Source organism: Melospiza georgiana, chromosome 22 (genome assembly GCF_028018845.1).
Source record: "Melospiza georgiana isolate bMelGeo1 chromosome 22, bMelGeo1.pri, whole genome shotgun sequence".
NCBI classification, from domain to species: domain Eukaryota; kingdom Metazoa; phylum Chordata; class Aves; order Passeriformes; family Passerellidae; genus Melospiza; species Melospiza georgiana.
The window spans coordinates 10515153-10523917 of record NC_080451.1 but is presented as its reverse complement, the minus strand read 5'-3'; positions in this window follow the sequence as shown (position 1 = coordinate 10523917).

Sequence of the window (8765 nt, the reverse complement as noted above, 5' to 3'; positions counted from 1 at the left end):
CATGGCTGCCCCGGGCCCTGGGGACACCCAGCACGGCCCTGTCCCCGCTGCACCCGAAGGACACGCGGGGAAGGACACTGCACAGGCGATGGCCTCGGCCAACTCCATCACTGAATGGCTGCAGGGAGGGAGCCCGGGCCAGCCTTGGCTGCCACAGCCCTGCAGCAGCAGCAGCAGCAGCAGCAGCAGCATCGCAGGGCGTGCATGGTCCCCTCCCTCCCCTGCAATGTCCTTTTGGCTGAGGAGGGCTCGCTCAGGGCTCTGCTGCAGTGCATCGCAGAGTGGCTGTTGTGCCAGCGAGCCACGGAGTGCCCCTGCTCTGCCTGCCCTGTCCGGAGTGCCCCTGCCCTGCCCTGCCCCGGGCACCGAGCTGATGATGCCCGGTAACCGGACACTGATGCTCGGTAACCGGACACCGGGTCCGGCCAGCACCGAGCCCCCGAGGAGGAGCAGCTCCGGTTTGCCCCAACCTGCTCGGAGCTCCAGGGGCAGCCCGGGCTCTGCTCCCTGTGCCACCCTCCCTGTGCCACCCTCCCTGTGCCACCCTGACACTGCCACCCTTCCCAAAATGCTAAAACTCACTCTGAAATTCACTGTGGCGGCCAGGAAAGGGTCCCTGCGTCCCAGACCAGAGACTGGCATCGGAGGAAGGAATCAGCTGAAATAGGGCCTTTCATCAGGCACAGCACAGGGAGGTGTCAGGGGCACTGAGTCTGCACTCAGGATGCTCAGAACCTGGCTGGGGGTGTGCCAGCCTCCCTGTGCACCCTCCCTGTGCCAGCCTGGCACGGCCCCTCTGCCCTGAGCATCCCCAGGACATCTCCTGGTGCCCAGCCCCAGGTGTGGCTCCTCACACACCTCCAGCCCAGGCCGCTCCCCAGCCTGCTGTGCCCACCTTCTCCTGCCCTGCACCTTTCCCTGAGGCCCCGGCTGGCCTCGAGCAGCTCAGGGGTGCTCCTGGGTGCCAAATGCCTCTGCAGACCCTGCAGGGCGCGCAGGGATGTCACCTGCTCTGTGTGGCACTGCATTGGCACAGGGAGCGCTGCCAGGAGAGCTGTGCTCGCTTCGCTGCTGAGGGAAGGCGCTCGGGTGTCCCCTGGGACATGGGGCTGTTGGGGAACATTGCAGGGCCTGGGGGCTCCACACACAGCTCCTGAGCTCAGCCACAGCCCCCTGCCCTGCCCAGTCACCTGCAGGGGCTCTCCCATCACTTCCCATCTTTAATCAAATGGTGCCAGCCAGCCAGGCCTGCCCGAAGGACACGGCTGGCAAAGGGCTCATGATCAGTCACAATCCACCAAAAACCTCACCAACAGCTCAAGGTCAGCAGACAGTCCAAGGCCATTTCCACTCTTTTCTTGGATAAGCTCTTGTCTGTGACTTTTCTAGGGCAGGGACCTTATTTTGTTTCCGCAGGAACTCAACACAATTTCTGCTGCTAACCCAAGTGAAAGGCATCTTCATCAAGCACGTCCCTCCCTGAATTTTGCTCTGCCAGACAAGAGCAGAGGACTTCCAATTCACCCCAAGGAAGCTCTTAAAACGTGCTGAGTTTGCCCTCTGTTTACAAATGCGCAAAGTTATTTACTGCAGAATATTGAGGCAAATGAAAACTCTTTGAGGTTTGCCAAGCTGTAGCTGTCCCTCCTTTAGCAGCGGGGACTGTCCCTGCTCCAAAGCTCAGTTGTCTGGGCAGCAGGAGAGGCACAAGGGCAGCTGGATGGATGCAGCCCCACTGCAGCTCAGCTCCTCAGCATAATTACAAATTCTGAAGGCTGAGCTGGAAAAATTACATCCTGAGGACATTTACACCCAGGCACAGAGGTGGGAGAGGGAAACATTAGGATTCCCAGCACATGGGGATTCCTGTGTTCACGTGTCAGACGGGGATGGGCAGACAGCAATTTCCAGCAGCTGGGGAGGGTTTTTAACACATTGGAGCACCACAGCACTGAGCCAGGGAGCTGCCCAGCCCCTGCACTCCTGATCACCCCAGCTCTGCAGGGAAAAGCCAGCTGGAAGAACCTGCAGAGGTTTTGCAAGACCTGATGGTTCCAGGTCTGCAGGAAAGTGAGATTTCCATTAAAAAGGAAGGAAAAGAGCATCTTCCCAATCCCTCACAGGAGCAGGCATTGCCAGAGACCCTGCCCCGGGGTCCAGCAGCAATTCTGAAACCCCACTTTGCAGAGCAGCCCCTTCCTCACAGCTCTCCTGTGTTTCTCACTCCTGACAACAGCAGAGCTCCTGGAAGGGAGAAACTTGGAGCACGTGGGTTTGCTGCAGTGCTGCTCAATACCCACAGAGTCTGTGGAAAATTAAGGGAGGGAATGAGGAGCAAAATGAGCCTGGAAAGGAGCTGCATCCCTGCAGCCCAGCTCAGAGCCTGCTGCTGCCCTGCCTGAGCAGCACCACAGGGCTCACACACATACCCAGTTATTTCATGGCTCTCTGCCCCTTGCACTGGGGCACAGGACCCGTGACCCTCTCCAAAAATACACGCTGCCACTTGACCCAGCCCTCCAGAAACATTTCTGTGCCAGCCCCTGCAAACAGAGCTCGGAAGTCAAGTAGCAACAAGCAAAGCTCAATTGAAGCGCAATCCTTAAACGTGGTGGAGCAGAGCTGAGGTTCTGGCAGCAGTGCTGCTGTAACCAGGGGGTTTCAGGTGGCATCTGTCTGTGCAAGCTCATCAGCACCAGGAATAAACTCCTCACGTTTTATAAAAATACTTCTCAGGACACTTTACTCTCATTAAAGGAAAAGGCTCCAGCAGGAGCAAATACCCCAGGCAGCCCAAAATGCTAAAACTCACTCTAAAATTCATCATGGCAGCCAGGAAAGGATCCCTGCTCTCCAGATCAGTCTGGCACTGGAAGGAATCAGCTGAAATACGGCCTTCCATCAGGCACAGCACAGGGAGGTGTCAGAGGCACTGGGTCTGCACTCAGGATGCTCAGAACCTGGCTGGGATATATCTGGGAGGTGTCAGAGGCACTCAGGATGCTCAGAACCTGCCTGGGGTTCTGTTCACATTGCCTGGGATCTCTCTGGGTTGCTGCAGGCACAGCACAGGAGTTTCAGGTGGCACTGGAGGGGCTGTGAATTCCTGTTGAGATTTAATTTTAGTGCTGAGGGCGCCTTCCCAGGCGTGCAAAGCAAGAACTGCTGGGGCAGCAGAGGCTGTGAGAGGAGAAATGGCAGGAAGTGAACCCTCCCTCCCTTTGCACTCTGGTGCTATTTTGTCTTTTGGGACCCTCCCTGCCATGCTCAGCACTGAAGGGGTCTGTGGATTCCCTCCAGCAGCAGGGCACCAGGTACACACCACCCTATACCAGGCCAGAGACCCTTCAATATACCTGAAACCCTCAGTTCTCTGGTTTGTCTCAGTCTCACCCTCTACAATCATTCTTATTTCCCTTCTGCTGGAAATCACCAGGTTTGTGGGGAGACAGAGAGGCTGTGTGCCCATTCTGGAGAGCAGAGCCCAGGGAATCTGCAGCTTGCCCCACTTGTACCACCAGTGGGGAGTCTGCTCTGCTCAGTTCTACAGCAGCTGTGTGGTTTTTCCCTAAGGCAGAGACTGATATTTATTTATGCTGAGAACATTTATTTATGGTGAGAACCTTTCCACACACCCAGATGTAGGAGCATCCTGGTGTTCATTGCCCCTCGGTGATTTGCACCCAGCCTGCTCCTAGCTCAGTTACTTTTCCTTTGCTCCTGTTCTAACAATCAGAGTTATCCACGAATGCCACAAACTAATGCACAAGCCCTGTACAAATGAGACTGAGCCTCCTTGCTCATTAAGACGATGATGCAAGGAGCAGAAGTAGCAGGGTGTGAGTGTGCTGCATGAAGTCTGCATTAAATCACACAAAATTCTGGGGTTTGGCCTTGCAGCTGACTCCTCCCGTGCCCCCATGACTGGTGCCAGAGACATCTCTGAAGGAGGATCTGAAAGACATCTCTGAAGGAGGATCTGAAAGTTCTGGGGAATGTAAAGGAGCAGCTGAGGGTGCCCAGGGCCTGTCTCTGCCATCAGCGGGCTCTGTGACCTTGAGAGATCACACTCCAGTGCCAGCTCTCTGTGCTGGGGACAGCACTCACCTTTCCTACACGTGCCAGGGACTTCTCTCAGTCCTTGTGCAAGCACAGGATAAAAGCCCACCCCAATTACAGATCTAATCAGTGTAAACATGCACTACTACTCTCAAACAGAGTGGCAGGCACCAGTAATTGCCTCAGCCCCAGCGGGCACCAGAACACCCTTGCTGGTGTCAGGAGACATCCCTGGGACGGGCAAGTCAAATATTTGGTGATTTCAGATGCTGCAAATGCCACCAGCATCAGCTGCAGGCTGCAGCCAGGCTCTGGCTCGGGATGTGCTGCGAGCACTGGCTGCTGAGCAGCCTCCCCCAGACACGGAAAATCTAACCCAGACCTGCAGGGAGTTCAGCACAGCTGACTTCACTGCTATCGCAACAGAATTGATAATTGCTCAAACTGCATTTTTCTCCCCCTTTGCCCCATACAGTTCCCAAGACTCTGGAATTGCTAAGAAGCTACGTTCCAATTAATAGATATTTTTACACCAGGAAAATGCAAGTTGCTAGCAGATATTTATGTCAAAGTGAATTTTTTTTACTTTATAGTTAAAATTAACCAGCCAGTTCTTGCGCCATTAATAAATCAGAGTGCACATGCCTCCAGAAAATGCAAGTTTAAACTTCTGCAGTAGGAGGCTGTGCTGACACATGCCCATGCAGATTCAGCCTGGGACGGCTGTGGGGAGGCGATGAGCTGCAGTTCTGGGATTCACCGGCGCGCTTGTCCCCGGCTCCGCAGGTGCAAGGACGCGCAGGGAATTTGGGAGCAGGCTGCGGGAGCTCGGCTCCAGCCCGGACAGCTCCGGACACATTTTAAAGCCGCGGCTCGGAAATGCGGGGGGAGCGGGAAGGAACCACCCGGGGCTGCAAAGCGCCGGGTGCGGGAGGAGGCTCGGGAGGGGAAGGGAATCCCTGGCCGAGGATGCTGCGCTGCGGATGGCCCGGAGGAGCTGCGAGCGGGCACCTCCGCACCTTAAAGCGGCAGCGCCGCATTCCCCCGGGCACACGGGGACAGCGGGGACACGGCGGGCAGTGCCACTCGGGGGGCAGCGGGGACAGCGGGGACACGGGGACATGGGGACACGGGGGGCAGTGCCACTCGGGGGGCAGCGGGCACACGGGGGACAGCGGGGACACGGGGGGCAGTGCCACTCGGGGGGCAGCGGGGACAGCGGGGACACGGGGGACAGTGGGACACGGGGGGCAGAGGGGACACGGCGGGGACGCGGGGACATGGGGACACGGGGTGCAGTGCCACTCGGGGGGCAGTACCACTCGGGGGGCAGTGCCATTCAGGGGGCAGTGCCACTCGGGGGACAGAGGGGACACGGGGTGCAGAGGGGACGCAGGGATAGTGCCACTCGGGGTCAGTGCCACTCGGGGTGCAGTGCCACCCTGGGGGCAATGCCACTCGGGGGCAGCGCCACTCGGGGCACAGAGCCATTCGGGGTGCAGTGCCGCTCGGGGGACACAATGGCACACGGGGACGGTGCCACTCGGGGGCAGTGCGGGCAGCCGCCGGGGCCGGGCGCTGCAGCAGCGGCAGCGCGGTCCCGCTGCGCTCCCGCAAAGCTCCGCAGCCGGCGCGGGGCTCGGACTGCAGCACAACTGCACCAGCAGCAGCCAGAAAATGCACCTGCCTGCCAGCCGGCAGGCACACACACAGCTCCCCGCTAGCCCTTCTGCTTCGCTTCTGATGGGTGCCTCTTTTCCCCATTATTATTTTGTCAAATTTGGTTTTGTCGGCTTGTTTAAAAAAAGCAGAATGAAAAAAAAAAAAAACACCCTCCACTGATTCAGCTTCCCTCATAGCGGTCCCAAGGAGAATTTAAAACGCAGAAAGGAAACGAACTGAATGAAGTTTAATTAGCAAGCACGCAGCAGAAGTTGCACTTTTTAAGCTTTTATCAACCATAAAAGACAGCCCCGCAGGAGGAAGCACCGCAGCCTCTTTAAGATCCCTCCCCTCCTCAAAGAGCATGCAAAGGGAAGAGCTTCCATGGAAGCGGGCTCGGGAAGCTGCTGTCCCTGCCGAGCAGCGCGTTCTTACCCCAGGTCCGCTCGGAGCTCCCGTGCCGGGGATGCAGCGCGGGCAGCGGCCGGAGTCGCGGCGCTGCTGCGGGAGGAGGCAGAGCCGGCAGCAGCGGAGCCAGCGCTGCCTCTGGAGCGGTGCCGGCACAGCCCGGAGCTGCTCACGCCGCCCAGCAGGGAAAACGGGGGAGGGGGAGTTAAAAAGTCTTAAATCCCTGACACTGCAAGAAGCCTGATCCTATAGGATCGGGGCTGGAACGCGGCTCCGGGTTTCCCTGCGAGGAGGGGACTCAGCCCTTCCATCACCGCCGGCTCCTCTCACCTGGCCACGCTGCTGCTCCAAGAGCAAACACCAAAAGCGACCCAGACATCTGCAGAAGCCTCTGAAGTGCACCCTGGGCTGGTCTCGATGTGGGGAGCAGGCTGGAGCAGCCGGCAGCGTTCTCTGGTGTGAGATGCAGTGAATGCGTTCTGTAACTGTGCCAGGGAGGACAGGGGGTGACAGAATGAGCAGGGAGAATCTCGTCCTCCACGGCGTTGCTAAGAGGTCTCAGCCACATCAGGAATTCAGACAGAAGCTGCACGTATAAATAATAAATTTGAAAAAAATAAAACAAACACCCCAAACAAAAAGCTCACGCATCCCCCAAGCATTTGACATTTCTCTCCCTGATACACAGAACAGTGCAACACCTCATCCAAAGAGCTGCCACTAACTTCAGCTAAACTACCTTGTTTTAAACCAGCTCAGGCCTAGAAAAGCTTTCTGCCCTGTGTAATTTAATTCCTGCCCCCCTTATTAGTTTGACAAAATGCACAGTTCATTCCCTGCTATTCCATTGACTCAGGCCTGCAAGGCTGCAGCCAGCGATGCTGTGCACACCCTGCATTCCGTGGGGGACTCAGCACAGACACAACAGGCACCAGCCCATTCTCTGGTCCATGGAAATGCCCAGAGCAGACACTTGACTTTGCATCCTGCAATTACCACGCACAGGGATTCCTGGTTCTCCTGTTCTGGTCTTCTGTGGGACTGAGGCAGGGGAAACCTCTTTAAGCTCAAGGTTATTGAAGGACATTTCCAGGGGCACAGAGCATTTTAAATATTTGGGCGAGAGCTCTGCAACGTGCTGGCTCTGGAACCAACAGATGCAAAGGGATCATTTTGAAACACGTTGGTTTTTCACCTGCACACTCCAATGCATCACAGCAGAACACCCAGTGTACCTCAGGGTCAGCTTCAATTTATTACTGCCTTTTGCTACCCTCCTTGAAAGCTTTCAGATCAAGTTTTCAGATCTGCTGATTATCTGCATCTGAGAGAGTCCTGGCGCTGCCCTGGAGCCTTTTTCTCCCCTTCCTCTGTCATTGCTTTTCCATTTGGAGATTAATTTTTTGAGTGGGCCACCTGCACCCCTCAGCTGCACAACCCAAGGCACAGGATGCCCATTCTTTGCCTCTTTGAGAAGAAATGGAGAAATCTCCCTTTCTCTTTGGAGAGATGGAGGTTCAGGTCTGCCCCCAGCACTGCACTCACCCCCCTCTGCAGAGCTCTGGATGGGTTTTTACTCCTCTATACCTGTTGCTTAAGGTAACATGCTTGATAACGCTGGTTTTACAGCACCCCAGAGAGAGACAAACCTGGCACTCAGCGCTGTGTTCCCTGTGCCCTGCTGCCAGCACTGCACTGCTGCAGCTCCTGCATGGCAGAGTGAGCATTCCCAGCAGGAACCCCCACCTGGGTGTGTGCTGAAACCAGCAGCAGGGAGAGACTCCCCTGAACAGCAGGAACATTTCAATGTCCCCATCTCTGCCAAGGCCCAGCAAACACTGATTTAGCGAAGCATCCCAAGGCCACGGAGCCCACAAAGCCCAGAGCAGGGTGAGGAGGGCACAGAGCAGAGCCTGGCAGCCCAGGGCTGTGTGCAGGGTGCCAGGGATGCAGCGCTCACCACGCACCATCCCCAACTCTGCACCAATTCCCTGCTGCACCACAGTCCATTTATAGAAACATGCTCATGCATTTTGGTGCATTTCACTTTGCTCTAGGAGAACACGGGGAAGGGTTTTGGCCTCAGGCTTTATCAGAGAGTCCAATCTTAACAGGACAGAGAGATGAGACCATCTCCTCAGCTTTGCCTTCCTGTTCAGCTGTCAGATGTCAGAGAAAACCTCTGACTGTCCCCAGCTGCATTTGTGCTCTGAGCGCAGCAGCCTGCACTGATCAACCCTGCTGTGCAACCCTGCTGTGCTGCAGCAGTGGTCAGGAAACTGATCAAACTGATCAAACTGATCAAACAGATAAAACTGATCAAACTGATAAATCTGATAAAACTGATCAAACTGATAAAACTGATGAAACTGATCAAACTGATCAAACTGATAAATCTGATAAAACTGATGAAACTGATGAAACTGATCAAACTGATCAAACTGATAAAACTGATCAAACTGATAAAACTGATCAAACTGATACATCTGATAAAACTGATCAAACTGATCAAACTGATCAAACTGATCAAACTGATCAAACTGATAAATCTGATAAAACTGATGAAACTGATCAAACTGATAAAACTGATGAAACTGATCAAACTGATAAAACTGATCAAACTGATCAAACTGATC